Genomic DNA, 27964 nt, shown 5'->3' with positions numbered 1-27964 from the left:
GCGCTGTGATTGGCTCATAGCATTTGAGGGCGTGGCTAAGCCATAGGTCAATAGTATGTAAGTGTAAACTTGTGAATCTCACAATTGCGATTTTACATCTCTCAATTCAGACTTTTTCAGAATTGTGAGTTATAAAGTCAGAGTTGCATGACAAGTGAAATTCTAAGGAAAAAATACACAATTGCGACTTTATATCATACAATCACACACTTCCGGCGCTGCACTGTGGCGACGAGTGCCTACAGCACGTTTGAAATGTTTTGTTTTGTTTGTTTGTTTGTTTGTTTTATGTTTTATGGTTTACATGTAAAGTGGGGTTGCTAAGTCAGAAGTGAGCATATAAAGTCAAGATGCGTTGTGTTACGCAGTTTCTATCTATTGTTCTGGCGATTCACCTGTTGCTGTCGAATTCAGTCCTCTCACTGAGCCCGGGAAGCCATGCATCGGCCACCGCTACAACATATGGGATTTTACGTTACACCCGGGACCAACTCTGGCAACTAAGGGATCTGCACAGCGGAAACTTCCCAGTCGATCTGCCTGAGGAGTGTACACGGACATCCACAGCACCGAGGAAAAGAGGCCGGCGTGGGGGTGTTCGGCGTAGAGTTCGTGCACGGGGGTGCAAGCCACCTCTACCTACGGTCATTCTGGCTAACACCCGCTCCTTGGTGAAGCAACTTACGGAGCTACGAAACGCTGTGAGGTACCTCTCAGAGTATCGGGAAAGTTGTCTGCTGTGCTTTACGGAAACATGGCTTAAAGACACGACTGATAACTCAACACTCAGGATCACAGGGTTTAGCGACCCGATTAGACTGGACCGTGATGTACAGGTAACCGGCAAAAGTATGGGTGGGGGAGTATGTGTTTATATTAATGAGGGATGGTGTGGGAATTACACCGTCAGAGACTCTCATTGCTCGGAGGACATTGAGCTATTGTCGCTCTCGGTAAGACCTTACTATCTACCTAGGGAATTTGGTCAGGTGTTTGTCACTGTGGTATATATTCATCCCCGCGCTAATACTAAGGTCGCGGCAAATAGGATATATGACACAATGGCTAAATTAGAAGACATGGCACCTGATGCGCCGAAGTTTGTTCTCGGAGATTTCAATGGATGCTCAATTAAAAGCGTGTTGCCCAATTATTATCAATACGTCAAGTGCCCGACAAGGAGGGAAAAGACACTCGATCTATGCTTTGGGAACATTAAAGACGCTTATAAGGGCTATGCAAAACCGCCCCTTGGAGACTCAGATCACAACGCAATCCAGCTCGTCCCGCAGTATAAACAAAAGCTCAAAACCAGCAAACCCGAGATAAAGACAGTCAAACAGTGGACTGATGAGTCTGTTGAACGCCTTAGAGGCTCTTTTGACTGTACTGTGTGGGACATTTTCACGAACACTTGTAAGAACTTGGAAGAGTTGACTTCAGTGGTGACTGACTATATTCGTTTCTGTGTGGACTGTATAATCCCAGAAAAAACTTTTAGAGTTTTTCCAAATGACAAACCTTGGGTAAACAAAGAATTAAAAGTCGCACTGCAAAGGAAAAGAGTAGCTTTTGAACAGGGAGACAGGCTAAAAATGAAAGCAATTCAGAAGGAGATTAGACAGATAACAACTAGTTGCAAACAGAAATATAAACTGCAGATTGAGGCGAGAATGAGGGGGAATAACCTGAAACATGTCTGGCAAGGTATGTATACAATGATAGGGAAGGCAGAGAAGAAAAGGCATATAGATGCTAATGGAGATGATCAAGCATTTGCAGATGAATTGAATGATTTTTATGCACGATTTGAAACATCAGATTTTCTCATGGAGCGTGATACCATTAGACAGCAGTTACAGTCTGGTACCCCCCCGACTATTACAGTAGATGAGGTACGTAGAGTTTTTAACAAAATTGATTCTAAAAAAGCTCCAGGCCCTGACCAAATAAGTGGAAGGGTTCTGCAGAAGTGTAGTGAACAACTTAGCCTAATCTTCTGCCAGCTTTTTCAAGAGTCATTAGACACACACTACATTCCTAAAGCCTGGAAGTCCTCGCTCATTGTACCAGTACCCAAGGTAGCAAGACCAGCTGATTTAAATGATTATCGTCCCGTTGCCCTTACATCAATAGTGATGAAGAGCCTAGAAAAAATTGTTTTGAGACAGATTCTAAATGATGTGCAATGTAATATCGACCCTTTACAGTTTGCCTATAGGAATAAGCGTAGTACAGATGACGCACTTCTGTATATGCTTCATAATATCTATCGCCATCTGGATAAGCCCAAACGATATGCCCGGGTTCTCTTTATAGATTTCTCCTCTGCCTTTAATACCATCAGGCCTCACATTATGATGGAGAGGCTGGGGCAGTTAGGGGTAAATCCTAATATAATCAGGTGGGTTGAGTCCTTTCTGACGGAGAGAACACAGTGTGTCAGGGTAAATGAAGTTGTGTCTTCTCAGATTATGACCAACACAGGATCCCCACAAGGCAGTGTCCTCTCACCAGTATTGTTCACTCTTTACACCAACGAGTGTAGAAGTAATACATCTGAGCATCTCACAATAAAATTTGCAGATGATACTGCAATAGTGGGGTTAATACAGAACTGTGATGAGACCAATTATAGGGCCTGGGTGAATTCATTCACAGACTGGTGCAGGTCCAGCTGTCTTCTTCTAAACATAAACAAAACAAAGGAAATTATAATAGATTATAGAACTGGGAGCCAGCCACACCAGTGCTTGGTTATAGATGGAGAGGATGTGGCTATTGTTGCAGAGCACAAGTACTTAGGCACAATAATAGATCATAAGTTGCAGTGGAATAGTAATACCGACACCATCTATAAAAAGGGGCTGCAGAGACTGTACTTTATGCGGAGACTGAGACAGTTTAGAGTGGACAGAGATATGATGTTACTTTTTTATCACTCATCTGTGGAGAGCATGCTACTTTTTTTGTTGCGTTGCATGGTATTTCTCTTTGTCAGTGACCAACAAAAATAGATTGAGCAAGATAGTTAACCTGGCCAGTAAGGTTGCGGGGCATAAACTAGACAGTATGGCTATTACCTGTGAAAGAAGAGTGTTGAAGAAAGGTATAGCTATTAATAAAGATACGTCACATCCCTTATACCGGGCATACGAGCTGTTGCCATCAGGGAGAAGGTTTAGGTTACCTTATTTCCAGACAAATCGAGCCAGTAAATCATTTATCCCAACTAGCATCACTCTGATGAACAAGAATTTACCTGTAGGACTGCACTTTACATAGCACTATCTAGCACTTTAAATAGCACTAATAGCACTTTAATTAGGTTTCTTTGAGTCTTTTGTCCTGATATTTGTAGGGGTGTGGTGGGGATGAGGGAGGGGGGTGGTTGGGGTGAGGGAATGTTGTATCCTGTCATGTAAAAAATTGTCTTTGTATATATGTATCAGGCGTGCTGTAGGTGCAGAACAATTTTCCGTGAGGATAAATAAATAACTATACTATACTAATTCTGACTTTATAACTCGCAGTTACAAGAAAAAAAAGTCTGAATTGTGAGATAAAAAGTCGCAATTACCTTTTTTATTTTTTATTTTTTTATTTTAGAATATTTCTTATTCTGTGGCGGAAACAAGCTTACATAAATCTTGCTTCACTGAATAGTTCACCCAAAAATGGAAATGTATGGCATTCTTTCTTCTTCAGAACACAAAAGAAGATATTTTGAAGAATCTTGGTAGCCAAATAGTTTTGGCGACCATTGACATTTCTCAAAATATCTTCTTTTAAGTTCCACATAACATGATGACGTCGGTCTCTAGTTCATAAACCTGTACTCCCAAGGGTTTTTTTTTTCTCCATTGGGTCACCTGATGGAGTTTTAGGACACCTTTGGGTCACTTAATGGAGTTTTTCGGTTCCTTGACACTGCCGCCATTGGCTTGCTCAGTTGGGAATATTCAAATTAATTAACCAATCAGGAATACCATTGATAAGCTCTACCAAGCGTGGATGTTTTTCCACTAAGAAATGAATATTGTTATTATGTTTCGATTGATACTGTGAAGCTGCTTTGATGCAATCTATATTGTGAAAAGTGCTATATAAATATACTTGACTAATGACAGAATTTTCAATTACACTTTAATTTGATTGTCCTCTTTAAACATTCTACTATCTATAAGTAACTTTGCAATTACACGTCGTCAACTAACTCTCATTAGAGTATCAGTAGACTTTTAGGTTAGGTTATGGCTAGTAAAATAAAGTAATGTACATTAAAAGTTACTTATAGTCAGCAGAATAAAGTGTTAGCAGATATTAAGCAGACAGCGTAATCCTCTAATGAGTGTCTAAAGTGGATCATCGAAATAAAGTGCAACAGAATTGACATTTTTGGAAGAACTATTCTTGTAATTCAGTTCAAGACAACTTTGTTAAAGGGATACTCCACTTTTTTTTGGAAATAGGCTCATTTTACAACTCCCCCAGAGTTAAACAGTTGGGTTTTACCGTTTTCGAATCCATTCAGACGATTTTCTGATATTTAGAAGAATATCAGTAACCAGACCGTTTCTGGTCCCATTGACTTCCATAGTATAGTTTTCTTCCTTCTATGGAAGTCAATGAGAAACGGTCTGGTTACTGATATTCTTCTAAATATCAGAAAATCGGCTGAATGGATTCGAAAACGGTAAAAACCCGACTGTTTAACTCTGGGGGAGTTGTAAAATGAGCCTATTTCCAAAAAAAAAGTGGAGTATCCCTTTAAATATTCAAAACGCCATTGGTTCTCATGCATCTCAAAACCAAATGCTAGCGTGGAATTTGTGCAAATGAGATTTGAATACTGTCTTTAAAAAAACAAAAAAACATGCCACTTCTGCCCCCCTCAGTATCAAAGGAGGGTTTAATGCGTTCTCTGTTCAAATGAAATCTGTAAACTTGAAATTGTTGTTGCATAATCAGTGCTTACAGCAGTTTTTAGTGTCAAGCATGCCAGAAGTGGCTTCTGTGCACTTAAAGTGTAAAACAGCTTTGTGTTGAATGGTACCACATCACCTAGCTAATGTTTTTCTGGGAATTAAATCACAGCTTTTATGCAGACACACTCATTATGAATAAGACAATGTAGTTTTCATCATCAGATTTTGAAGTTGTGTGAAGATTTACCGTGGAGAATTGTGGGATGACACGTGACTGGGCAAATAAAGCATAAATCACTGTCTTCCCGCTCTGCTGTATCAAAACCTCAAGCTTCTCGATGAAAGATCAGATGAGAAGGGTGAAAGGCTCCTGTGAGGACAAGGAAAGTTGTCAGTACATATATACCACAACACAAGGTTTAGGGCTGATACTGTGCGGCTGTGTGAACGTCTAGAGTATGTCTCTCAAGACTGAGGCAAAACAAAGACAAATCTGTTAACAGAACATACTTTACAGACCACTAACCATTACATAGCACACACACACACTGACTGATCTGACTGACACCACCACCAAAAAAAAAAAAAAAAAAAACAAAAACGTGTGATTCAAATTTTTATCCAACAAACACACAAAATGAAAACAAATACCAGGACACACACACAGACACACTCCACCAGAGGCGTCTGTACCAACAGTATGTCACCATCTACTAAGTCATCATAGCAAGACAAGCGTTCTTGCAGGGTCACGTCAACCTCCTGCTGCACTATATACGTAATTTCACAATTATACACACACACATTCACATATGTGGCAAACATGTAGGAGGGCTGGCATAAATATTTCTGCATAGCAACAATCACATGCACCCTACAGTACGACTCATTCAGAGATTTCTACTACACTTCCTTGGAGAAATGAAAAATAGACAGCATTTTTTTTTTTACATGAAGCTTTAAAATGAATGTGGTAGTCTTCATATCGAAACCTTTTTGGGGTTAGGATTAGTAGATGTTTGTCTTGGACAATCTGAGCAATTTGAGACCTTTTATGAAACATTTGTGAGTTTATTGCGATCTGAGAAACATCTGAGAAGCAAATCTCTTTTTATGTCTCACTTTGCTCTCCAATGTTGTGCTGTTCAGGAAGATACAATCGAGCTACTGAGATTCATTCGCCATTTCCGTTCTAACAAAAGGCAAAAAGAAAAGCTTGATGACCCTTGAATAAAATTATACCTCTACACAAAACTACTTTCGCCTCATTAGATGTTGACAAATCTCCATTCATTACACGCAGACATATTGACAGCATCCGAAATCACACACCCTTCTGTATAGTAAGTGAAAAACAGTATGTGAAGAGTAGTACATAGTGAATGTAGTACGTCTGGATGTAATTCACTAAGCACTACACACAACTAGGAAATGTACAGAGTTAATAATATACACTGCAAAAAAAAGTTTTTTCACAGAAATATACTGTATTATTTTACAGATATTTTCTGGGTTTTTTTTAACATTATGTGTAAATGTCATTAAAATACAGAAGAAAAACTTTTATTAAAAACATTAACCATAAAATAAAAGTAATAATCTGTAAATGTATATAAAGAGAAATTATATTTTTTTTTACAGGATTATTCTTTTTTTTTAATTAGCTTGAATGTTAAATTACATTAAATTCTATGTAAAAAGACAAAAAAAATTCACATATTTAAAATTAAGACTAAAAAAATTGTGTTTTTTTTACTGTGAAACCAAATACATGTAAAAAAAAACAATCGTAAAAAAAACGGTAAAATGTCTGGCAGCAAAGTCGCCGTCAAATTACAGTAAAACACTTAAATTATTCTACAGAATAATTTTGTTTTGTTTTTTAAATACAGATATTTACTGTAAACATTTTCTGTATTTTTACAGTTCCACTGCTGTAGAATGAAAATAAAATCTCATTAAAAAAATGTCTGTAGAACGTTAAACAAATGAGTAAATCTGCATATAAACCGGAAATTATTGCAGAAATACCTTAAAATTATACAATTAAATGAAGTATTCTGTTTTTACACAGTATTCTTTTGGTAAATTCAAAACATTATCAATTACATCCACAAGAACTCCCCGTCAAAGTACAGATTTTTAGATGTAAAACACAAAAAATTACAACAATACTTAAAATACTGTATTTTAAAAGCTTTAGGCTTTTATTTTATGGCATTATCAAATCTATTAGTATTAAATTCCTGTGAAATTTGGTTTTTGTACAGTAGAAAAAATAAGATCACATTATAATAGCTTGCAAAGCCATATATTTTTTTTATAGTCATTACTTTATATAAACAATATTTGACAGTAATTGCAAGCATATATCCAATATATCTACGTACTTTTCCCATTAATGTATGGGGTTTACTTTGAATAAACATACTTTTATAGTAATTACAAGCAATTATCCAATATATCTCTCCATTTATGTATAGGTTTACTTTGAATAAACTTACTTTTATAGTAATTAAACGCAACTATCCAATATATCTACATTTAATTCAAGGAGTTCACTTTATATAAACATTGTTTTAGTAAATTAAAGCAACTATCCAATATATCTACATTACTTTACCATAGTCACTTTTAATCAAATAAAATGCATAAGTGAGTTGTAAACATCAGATAATTGTAGCTTTGTTTATCCCCATCAGTTTGGTTGTTAAGAAAAGTCTTTGTAGACGAGGATAGAGTTCAAGTTAGGGGAGCGTTGTTATTTCATTTTCTTGTGTGTCATCTTCCAAGCGCACGGCAGTGGAACGGTTTTAGTCATTCACTCGGAAAATCAGAGATATCAATGACAAATATCCCACAACACAGCAACTGTCTAGCCGGACGTGACAAACGAGTGCGTAAGATGTGCGTAAACCCTGCATAATTCAAACAAAGCACAGCAGTGTAGGCTAATCCTACAGGGATGCTGTTTTACTTAGACCAGCAGATTTAAAACAATAAAGGTTGAGAGAGAAAAGCTTTTCAAGTTATGCAATACCCTCCAAATCCACTCTTAAAGAAAATACATGTACGGAAATACATGTAAAGACCTTTAAAAGCCTTATGCGATTGCTCTCAATTCAAGTCAAACACAATAACGGTCACTTCCGGTTGCGGACTGTGTGCGCGTGTGTCACGCAGGATTCTGGAAGTAAGTGCGTGGAAACGTATGGTTGTGCTGGCACAAACCTGAGCGTGGGGACCTTCCTCCCCTCTGTCCTTCTGCCCAGCCCTCTTTATATCAGGGCATGTTGGTCTCTGCTGGGTTTGTGGAAGGAAGTACCTAAAATATGCCGGTAATACCATAGTTTGATATAACTGCGGTATTGAACAGCCCAGTCTCACATAGGATTTACCCATAAGGCGTTGAAACATCACCCTATTAATGTTTTAATCACATTTTGGAGAGTTCCAGTTGAGTGATGCCGAATACAGAGGCGGAGGCAATGTCTTGAGATGTTTTTCATTCCAGAGCTGTATGAAGTACATTACCTAAGATAATGTGTTTGTCCACCGAGACGTCATAAGAAGGTTCTGCAGAATGCATTGAAACAGGGTGTGTATTTCTAGAAAATTTCTAGTCCAATTTTCTTTAATTTATTTATTTTTTACACAATAAAACAAGCAATGCAAAAGGATTGTGATTCTTTAGCTATGAAGGTTTTCAATTGCCAGCTTTCAATTTACAATTTATTTACATTAAAGGGATAGTTCACTTTGAAATTAATTTTTGATATGTTTTAGCTTACCTCAAGGGCATCCAAGATGTAGGTGTCTTTGTTTCCACAGTATTTTCAATTTTGATATTTTTAGGTCAAACCGTTCTTGTCTGTCAGTCATATAATGCAGGTCTATGGTCACCACCTCAAAGAGCATGCACAGAGAAGTCCAAATTAAACATGATTTAATGACTCATAAATGTAAGTACACATTGATGGCCTAAGACACGAAACGAGCGGTTTGTGTGAGAAAACGAACAGAATTTATATCGTTTACCTCGTGTAATCACAGCCACGTCCAAGTACTCTGAGGATGCGGGCGCAAGAGCGGCGGAAATCGCTGGAAGTGATCTCTTGCGCAGTTGCGAAAAAAAATCAACGTTGTCTGTTGATATATCGAAATCGTCTTCCATTGCAATTTCCTGTATATCTAAATATGTTTAGATCGTCACAGTGAAGGATAACACTTCTGAAATCTCTGTGTAAACAATGAGTGATGTACAATGAGCGAGAGATCACTTCTGGGGCTTTCTGGCGCTTGCACAGACAGAAGCACCCTCGTCCTCAGATCACTTGGACGTGGCTGTGATTACAAGAGGTAAAAACGATATAAATACTGTTTGTTTTCTCACACAAACCGCTCGTTTTGTGTCTTAGGTCATCAATGTGTACTTACATTTATGAGTCATTAAATCATGTTAAATTTGGACTTCTCTGTGCATGCTCTTTGAGGTGGTGACCATAGACCTCCATTATATGACTGACAGACAACAACGGTTTGACCTAAAAATATCAAAATTGAAAATACTGAGGAAACAAAGACACCTACATCTGGGATGCCCTTGAGGAAAGCTAAAACATACCAAAAATTAATTTCAAAGTGAACTATCCCTTTAAAATTGGATGAATATACATTTCTTTTATTAAAGGATAATTTTATTAACATATTTTAAGAATATTTTGACTGTAAGAGTTATAACAGAAAACTAGCAATCATTACGTAAGTCTGTCTTAGGAAGTTCAATTCAGGTTTTTGGAAATTGAGGTTTGGATCATATTAGATTGGGTTATAATAGTGCAGATATAAAAAAAACAGCTTTATTCATGCACAAAATAAGATGAAGTATACATTTTTTTATTAACAATTTCAAGTTATATTCAGAGCATATTTTTCGAACAATGGACCGTTGAATTTAAAAATAACTAATGGATTTCCAATAACTAATAAAACTTTGCCTATATAAGTAAGATTTTTAATGTATTAATCATGTTTTTCAATGTATGTGTCAAAGTTTAGTTAGGTCTAACACAGTCTCATCCCAAAAAGTCATATAACTGACGTTTTGGGACGTATTTTGACCATACGTCAATATCCGCCTTTTTAGGGCCCCCTTAAACGTCGGTAGATGGCGATCCCGGGCCGTCATACAACTGACGCTTTACCTTTAACGTCAGTTAGGTGACGGGTTAGGTTTAGGGTTAGGTTTAGGTCTGGGGTAGAGTTAGGATCCCATAACCTCATCTACCGACGTTTAAGGGGGGCCCTAAAAAGGTGAATATTGACGTATGGTCAAAAGACGTCCCAAAACGTCAGTTATATGACGTCTTGGGATGAGACCGGGTTGTTAGGTCCGAAACACATTAAAAGTTTAAATTTTTATCCATGTAAACAGCCCCGTAGTTTTTCCCACCAGTCATCGATTGTCATGTACACTCATCAGATCATCACACCCATTCATTATCACTTCATTATCTCTGTGCATTTAGTTCCTCTTTGTTCAGTCTGTTGCTGTTGGTCGATGTCCGTGTTTGCTGCACACTGTCCATCTTTTTGATTTAATGAACCACATTTATATTTGTATCCTGTCTTCAGCATCTTCATCTTCATATGACAGTGTGAACAACTTGTAACGAAACTGAACTTCCTAGGTTGTCAATGGATGATATATATGACACATGAAACAAAAAAAAAAATGCTCAGCATAATGCCAAAAGAGCTTTTCTGTACTGTAAAGTCAATGCGTCATGAAAAAAAGAGAGATTGACCATGGTCACTCTTAATAACACCACTCACATGGCTGTGCACTTGTAATAACATATCAAGGATGTTAAGAGGCTAAAAGCAGGTTCAGAACATGCCCCATTGAAGTCAACAGGGTGCGAATTTTAAAAAGACGATAACACAGTGTACGCAAAGCCGATTTTTGTCGTTTTTGTCTGCACTGACAGCACTCCAAATGTACAAAAAAATGAGCTCAATGTTAAAATTGACCGGAGTTCTCCTTTAAATTTACAGCTCGTCCAAGAACATTCAGGTGTGTAAAACATGCTCTATTGGTATATTGGAAAAAAAAAAAATATTGTGGAAATCTTGCACCTATTTTTTATTTCTTAGATTAAACTGCCATTTACTGGTACTGTTGGTGATCAGAAGGCATTTAGGTCTTAAATATCAACTACTGTAATTATCTATTGTCTCCTTTCTTGTATGTGCACATAATAGGCAAAACCCATCCATACTTTCATATTTGCATTGTGTAACTGATTACATTTTAGTAAGCAATTAATAATTTGTACGCTGAAATAACTATGTTTAAAACACAGTTCCCATCGCTCCCAACAATGTATAAAAGGCCGTTATATGCCCATACATTATGCATACAGACACGTGTTTATGCATTATAATAGTTTGGCCTCAGAGAAGTGTGAGCACGGTGAAAAATCAAAAATGGAATATTAAATAGTTACCATAATTAATTACTGCAGTAATTTAAGCGAAGGTAAGATATGCATGTAAAGCAAATCCCAGTCGCACTTCACAGTCCGCGGCGCAGCTGAAAACGCCACGAGCTAAAACTGCACACGAACATCAGCTTTCAGGTTCATTGATTCAGACACTAAAATGAACAGGAGAAACGGTCTTTTATCTCCTCTCCTCCATTTTTCCGTCTATCCGACTCGTTCTCCTGATTTTCAGTAGGATTGAGAAAGAGCTGGGTTGAACTGAACTACATGATAGTGTGTTGCATTATGAAGAACGCTTTTCAAAACAAGCCGTTTCTTCGTGCCTCTTTGTGTTTCGTTCGTCAGTGTGCCGGTGTAAATGCTGCTATCACACTGCTAGAGCTCAAATTGAGGGGCTGAATAGAGCGCGACGGCTCAATATAGCAGGTCCTTATCACATAACTGAGGGAAAATCACTCTCTTGCTCTCCTTTCCCCTGTTCTCTCCAGCTTTCTGCCCTGTGTTGTTGCCGTGGTAACAGGCAGAGGGAGGAGAGTGATGCTGTGGGTACCATTGACGGGGGGCGTTTTGGGGGATTCTCGCCCTCACCGACTGAACGCCTTCACACCTCCTTACTACACACAGTCAGAGGCTTTACAGGCTAGTGGTAGATGCACTTGATATCTAGTGTCCTTTCACATAACAGTGCTTTCAATGTTTTAATCAGGGAAATAAAGGTCATTGTATTACCATGTTGATTGATGATGTTTTTTTACACTGTAGTGTATTAATTTAACTTAGGTTAGGGTGTCCATATTATTTTAATTAACAAAAACCAGGACACTCGGTCCGGCAAACAGATACTCAAATGATACTCGAAGTTTACTCAAAGGCGCCTTATTAATTTCAATACATTTAAAGTAGGCTATCCTATGCCTCCTCTGTATGGATAGAAAATTGTTATATTACAACATGTTTTATTATGACAGGTTTCAGATAGAAATAATGGCTCTTCTGTATTCGAAAAATAAATATATAAATAATAAATAACTAAAAGAAATACCTCCAAATTGAACAAAAATAGCTTTCACAAACTAACAAAATGTATTTATATCTTTAGTTTTCTTCCTCTTTATCCTGTTTTTCTTCCTCATCCTTCTTGTTCGCCCATCTATATTTTGCTATAGAGCTGATCTTACCAGGACATTTTCACCACTTTATAAAAAACAGCCAGGGGTGTGTTTCACGTACAATGACGTAGTTCGATGTTTCACTACCATAGTACGATGCATGTCACGACTGTTTCCCGAAACCCACTGTCGCAAAGTATCGTTCAACCACGTTGGTTTCGCACGTGGTGGAGTAATAACTACTTTTAATGAAACTGTTTGAGATCCAATTAACGCTAGATTTGTTTTATATAAATTACAAACACGTCATCTGAGGACTATTTCTATTTGTTCTCAGTTAGTGTGCTTCTTTACCAGACTCAATATTTGGCTCGTTCTTACGCCGCCTTCACACTGACATGTCAGGTCGGCTAAAAAATGTGATATAGTGGTCAATAGTTGAATGTCTACCTTCAATTTAATTGTATTAACTGCCCATATAAACGTTAGAAAGTCATGAAAATAAAAAATGACATGACAACTTATCGTTATATAAAATCATTATGTATTTTATTAAAAGTCAGCCCGTTCTCATCCTTTTATGTGACGCTATATGCAAAAACGGCGCTATACAACGCACATGGCACCCTTTATCGTTAATATAACACGCCATAAATCCTTTAGCGTGAATATGACACGCAGACCCTCCCCCACACCTAAACTTATGTTGCGTTCCAGGCAGGTTTTTGAACACGTAAATCACGACTTCAAACCACGACTTACGACTTTGTAGCATTCCAGGTCATTCACGCCAAACTACCTAGTTGTAAACAAACAAGCATGGCGCGCCTTATGGGGCTCACATGCGTTTGTAATATTTTCTAACGCCAAAGGTGCTTTACTCCTTGTTTATTTGTGGGAAACTGAGGAGGAAAAATAGCGCATGAGGCAAGATAAGCTGTTATACTCTTTATTTTACTTTATTTGTATATTTGGAAATGTATTTGGTATATATTTATCCTTGCACTCAATGGACTGAAAACTAGTTGACGTTATATTGTCCTAAAGTGTACTCTCACCGTGTACCGCCTGCAGAAACACTGCATCAGTAGGGGCTGTCATTGATTCGCGGGCTATGTGACGTCAGAACTCGTAACTGGGAGTACATCGATCTAGTAGTACGAGTTCACGGGTGGGAAGTCACGAGTTTGACTGCCGTTCCAGTGCACTTTCATGGGTATAAGGTTGGAAAAACACGAGTTACAGGTTGCCTGGAACGCGGCATTAGCCCTCACAGCGCATGTTATATTAACGATAACGGGTGCCATGTGCGTAGTACAGCGGCGTTTTTGCATATAGCGTTCTATATGACGTTAAAGGATGAGAATGCGTAAAGTTAAGAATTCAGGTTTGTTTATCAGTACCATAGCAACGCTCAACTTCCGCTGGAATTGTCGGATAGGAACCGTCCGTAGCTTTGCGCACGAGTTCAAATTTTTGAACGCATCCGGATGACCAACGGACACGATTTTCTTCGCACCGCACTCGGTCGGACCCGTTTCGGACCCATTCGCATGCGGTCTGCGAATCTCCATAGGAAATGAATGACTTCCGGTCGTTTCGCAGCCGCATCGGAGCTGATTTCAACTGCCAGTGTGAAGGCGGCCTTACACAGTAGAGCACGTTCGCACATGCGCACTCTTAAAGGTTCTCTAAGCGATCCTGGGTGTTGACGTTCGGAATATTTTCAAACAAATCGGAGGCTAGCTAGACCCTCCCTCCTCCGCATCTCATCTCCTCCCCCTCCCTTCCGTGCTTCTTGAAATAATTGTGAACGTGCATAGTTCTAGCTAATTATATCCTTGTGTGGGTTTGGCGAACATAAAGCGTCAATTTAGAAGAAAAAAAAAACTATTTAACGTTACCCACCTGTCCAGCAAAAACAGAGCAACCTGAATGTCGGACTGGTAGCCCTTCTGCCGCCGGAGTTCTCGCCATCGTTCAAAAGCTTTGCTACCGATGTAAATTCGGAACTTCGCACGTTCTTTATCCGACTCCCTCCTCTTTTTAATTTGTTCTTCAGAACGACGTCTATTTGGTCGTGTGTCGGCCATTTTTCAAACTTCCCTCTGATGCTTCTCTGAGTCTCTCCTTCACACACACACCCCCTTCATGTGCACGCGCACTAACCCCCCTGACCCACCCTCAAATACTTCTTGCCAGTGATTGGCTGGAACACTGTTTGTTAGGTTTCGTGGTCCGGGTAAGACATGATTGTTTTTGTTGCCGTTTGTGTAGCCGCGTTTTTTTACAGTGTGTTTATTGGACAGGCAGCTAGCCGATAGTGAGGAGACGTTTGATGTATGTGACAAAAAATGTTTTGGCCCCACATCGCTTAGAGAACCTTTAAAACACGGTATTTAAAATCTTTTGACAAACTAAAAGACGTAAATTACATTTGTATGTATTCTAAATAAAAGGCACCAGATGGACTGAATGTCAGCTTGCTTATTTTGCTCAAAATAAGGATTTATTACGTCCAAATGTGATGCAATATAGAAACGATGCCTCTAACCGAGAGCTGTCGTTCAAACCACACAACTTTGTGACGCTGTTTGCGAATGTTCGTTGGAACGATTGTTTCGGGAAACACCGACTAGTTGAACTATGCTGGGGTGTGTTTCCCGTACAACGACGTAGTTCACTGTTTCATTACCATAGTACGATGCATCGTTGGAAAAATCAACTAGCTAGTCACGACTGTTTCCCGAAACCCACTGTCGCAAAGTATCGTTCAACCACGTTGGTTTCGCACGTGGTGGAGTAATAACTACTTTTAATGAAACTGTTTGAGATCCAATTAACGCTAGATTCGTTTTATATAAATTACAGACATGTCATGTGAGGACTATTTCTAATTGTTCTCAGTTGTTTTGCTTTATCGCCAGACTCAATATTTGGCTCGTTCTTACATTGTACAGCACGTTCGCACATGCGCACTCTTCAAGCACGTTACTTCAAATCTTTTGAAAAACTAAAAGACGTAAATTACATTTGTATGTATGCTGAATAAAAGGCACCGGTTGTACTGAATGTCAGCTTGCTTATTTTGCTCAAGATAAGAATTTATTACCTCCAAATGTCATGAAATATAGAAACGATGCCTCTAACCACAGGTCGAGAGCTGTCGTTCAAACCACCCAACTTTGCGATGCTGTTTGCGAATGTTCGTTGGAACGATGGTTTCGGGAAACACCGACTCGTTGAACTATGCAGATAACGACGGAACTTGCGACCATAGTTGGCTAACGACGCTTTCGGGAAACGCACCCCAGGACGACCAGGACAGGACGTGAAAACAGGATTGTTTGGTCACCCTACCTCTATTTATTTAGTGCTTTATACAAAACAGATGTTACAAAGCAGCTTTACAGTGATAAACACGGAAACAATGATTCAATGATGTTAAATTCTTCTGTTAAACAATAGTGTAATTGTTCAGCTGAAGTGTGGTTGGGATGAGCTCAATGCATCTATAACACTTGATGCAATCTAGTTTAATACTTAGAGCATGATATAAAGGTGCAGTCAGTCACATTTGCCGTTTGGTAAATGCTAGCAAAATCCAGTCATTTCAATTTAATTTATTTAAAACGACATCCGCAAACTGGAATTTCGCATGAGGGTGAATGATTTCAAGTTGGTCATGTGGATTCATGATGCATCTTACTTCTGTATAAGCTATGTTTTAAACATCAATAGCATATTTATTATGACATAGCTTATTGACAGTAGACAATGGATCTTTTTAGTCTCTGGAAATTTTATTTTATTTCAATGGACATTCTGTTGACTATAACTTTGTCAACTAACTCTCATTGGAATATTAGTCGACTTTAGACTGTTAGGTTAGGGTTAGGGATAGGGTTAGATTAGAGTTGCAAAGTTACTTATAGTCAATACAATGTCTTTTGAGGAGCATCAAAATAAAGTTTTAGCAACCGATATTATTCAGACAGTCCACTGGTACTCTAATGAGAGCTAGTAGATGTAGTTACTTAGTAGAAGATCTAAAGTGGACTATCAAAATAATGTGTTACCCAATAAACTCCCAACTCGAGTATTAAAGTCCCCATGTGGTGAAAACTCAGCTTTTAATGTTGTTTATATATGTCTATGTGGTGTTTTTAATATATTTTATTTATTTTATAGACAAACCATGTGCAAATTCATAAGTATTTTCTCCTTAAAACTGCAGTGAACCAAAGACAGTCTCAAAAACTGCGCTGCGGTTTGAAATCGCTGGTGTTTCTGACGTCACAAACTACCTTGTAACCAATCAGATCAACGTGTGATCGCCAACGATAGGATCTCTGAGCTGAGTGAGTGAGTGGAGGCGGGGCTCATTTGCATATTCATAGAACCGTCAATAATAAATGAGGCAAGGGTGTAGACTACAGTTACATTTAAGCTATTTTAAGGCATTAACCAAAGACATTTTTTAAACAATTTTAATTTTGCAGATCAAAAATGAGTTTTAAGGGATATGATAATTTACTACAGGGGGACTTTAAACTTTGTTTTGTACATTGCCCTGTAATGTTCGTTGCACAGACACGAATGAGACCTCAAATGGTGTGGCTTGAAAGATATTTAAGATTTATGGTTGAAGCAGATATTTCCAAGTGAACCAGATGCCTGTTGAACCATCACTTTTGTTGCACTCTGATGTGATGTAAATACTAGCTTGGTTTGAAAAGGCTGGGATTTTATATCTGAAAGGATGGTTCTTGGCCAGAATGTGCAGCAGATTTAATGCCTTTGGCTTGTAAGACTAACAGTGTTTCTCTGTAAGAGCAACAGAATTGACTGCATCTGCTAATTATGAATCTGTCGACATTTAGGAATACAATATACAGTAGTGGCCAAAAGTGGTGTCCGGAGAGAATATTATTTTAATGCTAATTCTAAACTTGGTTATGATATTAGTCTGACAAAATTATTGGACAAAAAAAAAAAAAGCAAACTAAAGCTAATGGTTTCATTTTACTATGCATCGAAAAACAAAATGCTCATTGGAAAAAGCAAACACTGACTACAACATAATCCGTAATTAATATTTCATTGGTCTTGTTTTTTTGCACATGTTCATCATTTATTTGTATGACAGCCTAGCCAAAAATTGGTTTCATTTTGATTTAATGTTGAGCCTATTTTTTATGTTTCTGATTTACCTAGACAGTTTTTAAAATGTATCGTTTTATAAGTTTGATGAAATGTATTGTACTGTAGAATAATAATATTAATTATAAACTCATGTAGTGAATGAATACAGCAGTAAATTTCCAAGTTTGCAGAAGCACTTGCATGAAAACATGTTAATGTACTTTACATTTATTTGAATGATTATCCTAATAGGCCATTTGATAACTAATATACTGTAATGTCTATATAACCTTAGTTCTTTTCCAAAGAAAGTGACTTGTGCCAATACACATACCTGTACACAAGACAAAGCATACACTTTTATTTACACTTTGTTTTAAAAATGACAGTAATAATACAGGTTTGTTGTAAATGTAATTGTATTATATCTTTTAGATTGAATGTGTCAGTTGCAATGCCTGTATGGCTAAGATTGCATGAGCAGACCAAACTTTCAGACTCTGTGTGAAGTGTGTTAATGAGTGTTTTTAAAGAAAAGTTTTTGCTAATTATATGTCATGTAACATAACTTCTTGTTTGCAAATAAAACTTCAACACAGAATTAGTTATTCTTTTTTAGCGGGTGGAGGGATTATTGGGAATGTTTCATAATACTATGGTGACATTCAATTGTAAAAAGTCACTAAAAATATTATATTTAGTTACATTAAGTAACATTTTGGCTCATGTCTAACATTTATTGAGGTGTATGAGGTTTATTTTGTTCTTGGGAAAATAAATATCTTTTTTAATAATCAATCATAATTTAAATAATAAATAAATAATAAATTTGGCTGTAACAAGTTCTTTTTAAGCAGTATTTAAAATAGCCTAAAATATATATTTTTGGACAGGAGACTAATGAGAGAGACAGCAGGTGAGCCACACAGGAGGAAGATGAAAAGAGATAAAAAGAGGGAGTGTGAGGGGAACCAGTGAGGAGTTGGTGGGGTTTGGGGAATAGATAATCTAACACTATTGGATGGCATTAAAGAACTCGTAATGCAAGAATCCCTCTATTGGCGGCAGTGAAGATTATAGGTTGTGGGTTTGGCATGTGGAAGATATGATATAATTCGTCCTCTGATTAAATTTACTTTTATTCACTAAAACCTCATATTATTTGTCAGTGTTGTGTGTGTCTGTGTACATGTGTAATTCCCTGCATAGGATCAGTCTTGCTTCCTACTCTGTTAACCACACAAAGACAACATACTCCTACAAAGTGCACAGTGCTTGCAATGAGTTGCATAAAACAAAGAATATATTAACGTCGTTACACACCTTGGCAAAGTCACCTCAGAAATGTAATCTTTGGTGAGTTTGGATTTCATGTGATGAAATATTAGGGAAACCTGCAATGAGCACTGCTAGCAACATGTGATGTAAAATATGCCAGTTTAATTTGATAGTAAACAATAAGTATTAGTCATTTGTAGCTTGAGCATTATCGAAATGTGGTGCTTTAAAGAGGAGGAATTTAAAGAAACTACTTGTCTGAAGTCACCTTCATTTTAATAGCACCAATACAGATTTAGCAGATTTCGATTTAGAAGTAGCTTTACAGTGCATAGGAAATCAATGAAACAAAGGCTGTTTTGGCTGTACAGCTCTACAAGAAAGTCATTGTCTAGTTTAAGTAAGGTTTTGATTGATTATTTCCATTGTAAAATCATTAGTTATTAACTTAGGGGCCGCTTAGAGGACACTGTTTTAAACTTAAAACAGAAAACTTGTAATGCATTCCAACACAGTCTCATGAAGATGCGTATCTATACCACGAGTGTCATTTCTCGTGGCATTTATACGCCAAAAGTGTTTTTTTCGTGTATATGGTACGCACTAAAAAACCCTGGGTTAGGTTTAGGGGGGAGGGAGGTGGGGAGTTCGTGCGTATTATACGCAAAAAAGTGCGTATCATATGTACGCGAAAATCGCGTGCCAAATACACGCAAAAACTGTTTTTGCCGTATAAATGCCACGAGAAATGACATTCGTGCCATAGACACGAACTTTCATGAGATCGGGCTGTGCATTCAGGGCGTTTATTTACACGACAACGGTGTTTGGTGGCCAGAGAACGCACACTTTGAAATAGTTTTTTTTTTTTTTTAAATAACTTTAAAACAAGTTTTGAAAACGATACCATTATCATCTCTGTGTAAACTTCAAAAACGTGAATCTGTGCAAACGGTGACGGCGTGCACATGCATATTATGTGTTTACTCTATAGAAGTGAATCGATATAGGTATGCGCGTTTGAATGCGTCTGTGCGTGGGCGCAAAGTCTTTCTTTACAAAGTGTGACAGCCAAATTACAAGTTTCAGCAGATCCATGAGAACGGGAATCATGGGGGAGTACTCTGGGTTCGGGTCAAATTGAAATTTCGTCTAAATCCAACGCACATGGCACCCTTTAGCGTCAATATAACACGCTCAGAACAGAGCTTTGTTCAGTTATGGCAGGTTTAGCGTGAGACCACTAGGAGGCGCCTTCTGGCCCATATATATCTGCGTCTCATATTGACGCTAAAGGGTGCCATGTGCGTTGGATGCAGACGAAATGTCAAAAGCGTCAGTATATGACGCCTTGAGATGAGAACGGGCTGCGAATACGCATAACCTTTACACAAATTAATCATATGCAAATGTGAACTCGTGAAATTGTTAATGTGTTATGTGTATGAGATGTGTTTTTAGTATTTAAACTTGAGGAAGACTCCTAATTGTAAATAGGAAAAGGATCTACCGCCTGCAGTCGATTTTGATATTCTAGGTATTATCAACTGGCCAGAATTTTGAGACCGCAATAGGGTTATTATATGTTAAGAGTTCATTCAAGTTCTGGGGAGCTAAACTATTTAATGCTTTGTAAGTAAATAGCAAGATTTTAAAATGTATGTGATGTTTAATAGGCAGCCAAAGCAGAACCGGGCTAATATGGTCATACTTCCTGGTTCTAGTAAGAACTCGAGCTGCTGCGTTTTGGACCAGCTGGAGTTTGTTTATTAAGCGTGCAGGGCAACCACCCAGTAGAGCATTACAATAATCTAGCCTTGAGGCCATGAATCAAATCGGTACTGAAATTGAACAATACCAGCATTTCCCTCTAGCATTTTGAGCTGATTCTTAAACACCTCTGATTGGCCATTGTGTTCACACCATTCTTCCTAATGATATTTCCCAAGGGTAGCATGTATAGAGTGAACAGCAACGGTCCTAGTACTGAGCCTTGAGGTACACCATACTGAACTTGTGATCAACAAGACATCTCTACAAACTGATAACGGTCAGATAAGTATGATTTAAACCAATGCAACTCCCCTAATTCCAACATAATGTAAGAGTCTATTCAAAATAATGTTATGGTCTATCGTATAAAGTACAGGACTAAGATCCAGTAACACTAATAGAGAGATGCAACCACGATCAGATTATGTATGTGTAATGGAGGCCAGATGAGCTGAGCAGGGAAACCTCACTCCCCTGGCCTCTATTGCAGCTCTGAGCCCCAATTTTGTTCATCTTGGATATGATTGATGATATTTTTAAAGAATGAAAATCCACCAACCCCCGTCCCAAACTTTAAAAAAAAGTAATGGATATTTTCTTGGATTTAACCACCTGATTGCTTTTATAATGTCTCTATGAACTTTTGGAAGCTTGGAATGAACTTTCAAAAGAGGGACAAAAATCCCTTTTCATTTTAGGGCCCTAATTTTGCTATTTTAAAGATTCCTCATTTTGTTTTGGAGGTCTCCTACAATAGTCTTACAAGGTCAAAAAACACTTTAATCTTCTCATTATATATTGAAGCGTCACCTCTTTTCTCACAGTGTCCGAAATGGTTGGAATGATGATTCAGTCTCTCTAAACCTCCCTTCTGAGAGCCAATCACAATCCCTTTAACTGTTGATCATCACATATCTTTGAACTGGGTGTACGTTTTTCCCCCTGTCCAGACATGAACTCAGACTGAGCCTGGAGAAACAGAAACACTGCTGCTGACTGGGTGCAGATTAAAGCTTTCGCTTTGACCTCACAGCTGGACAACAGGAACCCAGTGCATAAATCCGTCATAATTGAGGCCTCCAATCACATAATTGACTTTCCTGATGTGTCACTTTCTACAGAGCACATAGAGAAACAATTACAATCATAAAGTGAAATTTAACTGTAAAGCATTTGAAGATTTAAAACCTGCATTAATACTGTATTCAGAACGTATAGTTTCCTTTCTATAAAGATATATCCTTATATCAGAATTGAAGTCAACTAATGGGCTCTTTTTGTGTGCTGGTTCTGATTCGATCCATTTTAGAGTCTATAGACACATCTGACAAATATACATGTTTATTTGACATAATGAATTTGGCTTAATTAATCAATAGTTGACAATGAATAATGAAATGTAACACCAAGACCATGTTTATGTGGTTCTGAGTTTAAATGAAAAGCTTGTTCACACCAAGGACGATAAATACAATCATAAAGATAAATATATAGTTATAGAAATCGTTCAAAATATAAGAAGGCCACACCACAACTATGTGGAATCACTTCCAAAACAATTCTTGGTCCCACTTTATATTAGATGTGTTTAATTACTATGTAATTACATTAAAAAAAAATAAGTACAATGTAATTATTGTGTTCATATTGTATTGCATATTGTAAGGTATGGGTAGGTTTAAGGGTCTGAGAAGGGTCAACACTGCGATTATAGTAGACATTAATTACAAGCATTTAAAAAATATATATAAGTACAATGTAAAACATGTGTGCACACAATAAGTTCATTGTATCAAATGATTGATTTAAATCCTTCTTGGTCATTCCTCTTTCCTCAAGATCTGAGAGTGACAAAAGTGGGAAAACAACCCCAGATTCGTTTGTTTTAAGGATTTAAAGGATTTAAATTAAACAGACTCCTGATATATTGAATAGATAATCAGATGTTGTCTACAGATGGTTGGTTATGGTTTCTTACGTCAAACATGTAGTTCATTACAGTTCATGCACACAAGCGGTTGTGTGTGTCTGCTGAGGTCTGGGTTGTCTGGCATATGTTCAAGTGCTGAATTTGATTTAAAAATGAATGGGAAGAAATATATGGTAAAAGCCATTTTGAAGAACATGATGTTTCAAATGTACATTTAATACACGAAACAGCATTCACAACCTCATTTCACTAGGAAATGTGATGTATTTCCAAGTAATACATGTTATTCAAGGGGGAAAACATAAACTTGAGAGTTGATTGCATTGTGGAAAGAGTGGTCATGCCATTCAACAATGAACCACCATTGTCACTAGCTGGCTCTATTTAGAATCAAATGATTACGTTGAGTTTCAAGCTTAGAGGTGGGAGATATGGTCAAAATCCTTACCACGATATAATTCATTTTCAACCAAAATAAGGAATGCCCACACGTTGTAGTAATTCTGTCTGAAACCAGAGACGCTACATTGAAATTAAAGCCATAGCATACCCATATTTCTCAACATTGACGATTAAATTACTGAACATTACTTCAGTGTGTTCAAACTCACATTAGTTTCTTCGACAACTGGCTATGTTTTACTTAAGACAACCAAATAGTTTCTTCATTGATGATAATAATAATAATAATAATAATAATAATTCATTACATTTATATAACGCTTTTCTCTGCACTCAAAGCGCTGTACATAGAGAGGGGAATCTTCTCAACCACCAGCAAGTGTGCAGCATCCACCTGGATGATGCGACGGCAGCCATATTGCGCCAGAAGGCTCACCACACACCAGCTTACTGGTGGAGAGGAGACAGTGATGAAGCCAATTTGTATGTATATATGGGGATGAATAGGAGGCCATGATGGACAGGGGCCACTGGGCAAATTGCTTTCTGACTTTCCCTTACAACAAAACCAGCCATTATCGAAATCCCGTAATTGCTTTCTCCCGCCGGGTGACTGACCATCAGACTTTTCACCTGCAACATCTGATCATATTTTCATTAATACTTTTTTAGAATGGCTTACTCTTGCTTTAAAAGAAAAGAACGATATTTAAATGTCTTAATTGCCTTTAAACACTATACAACTGTAGTCCGTGTGTGAGTTTGGTTGAAATGAGCTATATGAACAGAACTACGACTGACAACTGGTTGTCTTTCAAATATCATTGTCATACGGCAATGAGGCCATGCTTTTCCAGGTATTCTTTTCTGTCAGTTGCTAATGTTATGAGCTGAAAATTACTGAAAATATGAGTATGGAGGAGACAGGACATAACCATGTATCTGAAGGGGTATCTGAAAAAGCATAAAATGCAAAATCCTGATATTTTTTTTTAATTGTTTAATGACTTAAAGGAGTAGTTCACTTTTAAAAAAACTTTTGCTGATAATTTACTCACCCCCATGTCATCCAAGATGTCCATGTCTTTCTTTCTTCAGTCGAAAAGAAATTAAGGTTTTTGATGAAAACATTCCAGGATTTTCTCCATATAAAGGTCTTCACTGGGAACCAAACAGTTCAAGGTCTAAATGAGAGTTTCGGTGCAGCTTCAAAGGGCTTTAAACGACACCAGACGATGAATAAGGGTCTTATCTAGCGAAACGATCGCTCATTTAAAAACTAAATAAAAAAGTTTACGTTTTATAAGCACAAATGCTGCGTTCGTGACTCTGAGCGTTCAAACTCGTTCATCAAAATGAATAAATCTTTTTTCGAGTCATGACTCGAAGGGCCAATAAGACCCTTATTCATCGTCTGGTGTCCTTTAAAGCCCTTTGAAGCTGCACTGAAACTCTCATTTGGACGTTGAACCTTTTGGTTCCCAGTGAAGTGGAGAAAATATGGATTATATATATATGGATTATATATATACATATTATATGGAGAAAATGCTGGAATGTTTTCATCAAAAACTTTAATTTATTTTCAACTGAAGAAAGAAAGACGTGGACATCTTGGATGACATGGGGGTGAGTAAATTATCAGCAAAAGATTTTTTTTAAAGTGAACTACTCCTTTAAGGTGTCAGGCATTACACAGGCCAACTGTGAGTTAGAAAAAGGAAGTGATAACATTTACCAGAAAGTACGTGATGATGTGTGCCAGAGTATATCTCCATTTGCCATCATTTTACTATTATTTGATGAAGTAATGCTGCCATGACTTAGAAAATGTACACAAACGTGTCTTTTATTTGAAATGTGCTTTGTACATTTTGTCAGGTTTTGTGGTAATGCATGTAGTTTTGTTCAGGGAGGCATAAAATATCTGTTTCAATCCATCTGGTTGTCTGTCGTCAGATTGCAAAGCGAAAAGGGTTTTTTTTTTCACTAACTTTATCTATGTTAACAAGAAAAATGGGCCTATTAGAGTTTTTGAATTGCATTTAAGTAAGTCATATTTTATTGCAAGCAATTTTTTGATGTTGTCATTCAGAACATGACAAGACCGACCGTTAACAAATGCAGATCACAGTAGTGTTAATGCTGGGTCTCTATATTCGACATATCGATTAGACATATCGTGCATAATACACCAGTGTCTAATGTGCCTCATGAGTTCAGCACAATGGCAAGATGTCAAAATTTCCAATTTATTTTTTCTTTCCAGTCTGACAGGTACTCTTTTATCTCCTTCGGAGGTGGTGGTAATGCTAAAGTCATTGATATGGTGACAATTCTATATACTGGGTATTAAGATAGGCTCTCCAAACAAGAGTTGCTGGGTTGCATTTCCCAAAAGCATAGCCAACTATGGTCGCAAGTTCTGTTGATTTGTGTTGTTAACCATAGTTGGCTTCGAGAAACGCACCCCAGATTTCATCAGTTGCAGAAGGACAGAGTGATTGTTAGTGCTAGATCAGATTTGAAAACCAATTTAGTTGACTATGCAGAAACCAGATTTCACAAAATGCAACATGTTCCTGGATCGACATGTTTGTTGATCCTGGAACAACATTCCAATCAACCAATCAGATTTGAGGGACAAGTTTTTTTTATGTCAAGTTTAGGTTTACAACCAGGGTTAGGTACCTAACCAAATACATTGGTGTTATTCACCTAGGTTTAGGGCTAGGGATATGGTTAGGATTAAATTTCCGGACCGAAATTTCAATATATTGACCCAGGAACGTGTCTAACTCGGCAAAATCATGACTGCATTGAATATACTATATGTGTCCAACCTTTCAACCCTAAACATGTGTGGTTAAAGAGGATGTGGTTGAAAAGCACACCATATCTCATTGAATAATCCACAGGTGCTAAATTACAGAACCTAAAAATAAGAGCCAATCATCTTAAATGTAAATGTGTAAGTCCAAAGTGTTTAACACCTTCCTTCTCTTACAAACATATGTAATCTCTCCCTTTACCCATCTCTCGCTCTTTCGCTCAATCAAACACTGGTACAGAAATAGCCCTAATGGTATAGTGACAGCTGAGGTGTCAAATCTAAACTGTTGCTATGGAAAAGGGGAAGAGAACATATTTTACAGCCATTATGCCACCAAATTAATGAGCATTACATAGACTTAGACTAGCATTGCCACAGGTTACAGTACCAGCAGTACAGGTTACCATGTTAACAGTGCTTAATAGCACAGAAGGAGCTATAATTAGAGCTCGAGAGAGCAGAATTGTTTCCAAATTAGAGCTCTTGATTAAATGTGCAAAGTTGCTCTTGAAAGGGAAAAACGCACATTTGAATAGCAAATGTGAACATCTGCATTGCTAATTGACCTATGGCTAAGCCACGCCTCCTCCACTCACTCGGACAAACAGTCAACATTTGGGGACAGGCGCTATGGCAGCGGTCATAGTAGGAGACATTTCACAGGAGGCAATTGGTGATTTTTGGAGACAGAAAGATTATATATCATCTCGAAGTCACCTAAAGGGCCTTAACTGTGCATTGGAGGGTTATATTAATAATTTTATTGTTGAGAAGGTCGATGAAAAGCTCCAAGCAAAAATGTACAGGTCACGTGTAAATGTGATAACCCGCATATCGTCGCCATCACCGTTTGGTGCTACAGTTTTTACATGAATCATTCATCACAACATTGTTAACGTTTGTTATTTCAGCTATTTACAGATACGATAATGAAGCTAAGTGACATGATGTACAACGCAGCTAGCAGCTAACGTTAACGTTTTCTAATGTTAGGCTAACGTTGTTGACTTAACTTAAAACAAATGTAGACATCCTTGTTTAATTTATCCACGTTTGGTTGGTGTTGTGGTCTACCGCATAACTTAAAGGGTTAGTTCACCCAAAAATGAAAATTCTGTCAGTATTTACTCACCCTCATGTTGTTCCAACCCCGTAAGACCTTCGTTCATCTTCGGAACACAAATTAAGATATTTAAGATATTAAGATCGCTCCTGCATATTCTAGTCCATAGGCTTCTTGAGGGACTGGCTCTTGCTGTCCCCGAAAAGTCATTAAAGACATCGTTAAAATAGTCCAAGTGACTACAGGGGCTCAATCTTAAGTTTATCAAATGACGAGGAGACTTTTGTGCGCAAAAAACGACAAAAATAACGACTTTATTTCAACTATTCACTTCCTTCTCCATGGGCCTGTAGTCAGTTAACGTAGTGTGATTGCGTAGAGCGACGTCACACGTAGGCTCACTATTGGCCGACGCTGGTCATGTGTGTGTGATGCGTGTGACGTACAATAACAGAAGCTTACGCTATTAAACTAACCTGACTCGCGCAGAGGGAGAAATAAACGAATAGTTGAAATAAAGTCGTTATTTTTGTTGTTTTTTTGCGCACAAAAGTGTTCTCGTCGTTTGATAAACTTAAGATTGAGCCCCTGTAGTCACTTGGACTATTTTAACGATGTCTTTAATGACTTTTCGGGGACAGCAAGAGCCAGTCCCTCAAGAAGCCTATGGACTGTATGCAGGAGCGATCTTAATATCTTAAATATCTTAATTTGTGTTCCGAAGATGAACGAAGGTCTTACGGGGCTGGAACAACATGAGGGTGAGTAAATACTGACAGAATTTTCATTTTTGGGTGAACTAACCCTTTAATCCAGAGTAGACACTTATCTCGGTTGAGATGTGGCTTGGGACAGGGTAAAAAAGTACACACCATCGCCCAGCCTCTCGGGAACCTAGTGTCGGTGTTGCATGTATACCATGTACACCGTTTGACCATTTTAAACTTAAAATTACAAGAAAAAACTAATGAAAACTGATTAACTGCAATGCATTTCA

General features: G+C 37.7%; 1 protein-coding gene and 1 long non-coding RNA gene across 2 annotated transcripts in view; one reads left to right on the top strand and one right to left on the bottom strand.

The window, feature by feature from the left end:
- The window catches only part of gjd1b (gap junction protein delta 1b), a 42266-nt gene that overhangs the window by 11208 nt on the left and 3094 nt on the right, over positions 1-27964 (top strand). The gene's annotated exons all lie outside the window — the stretch shown is intronic.
- Positions 5018-27964, bottom strand: part of LOC148973301 (uncharacterized) — a 63687-nt gene continuing 40740 nt past the window's right edge. Inside the window, exon 3 of the long non-coding RNA XR_016146809.1 lies at positions 5018-5298. This is a non-coding gene — a long non-coding RNA (uncharacterized LOC148973301). The remainder of the gene's footprint in view (positions 5299-27964) is intronic.

Source organism: Pimephales promelas, chromosome 16 (genome assembly GCF_988280905.1).
Source record: "Pimephales promelas chromosome 16, fPimPro1.hap1.1, whole genome shotgun sequence".
NCBI classification, from domain to species: Eukaryota; Metazoa; Chordata; class Actinopteri; order Cypriniformes; family Leuciscidae; genus Pimephales; species Pimephales promelas.
This window is presented reverse-complemented; position numbering and strand designations above follow the sequence as displayed.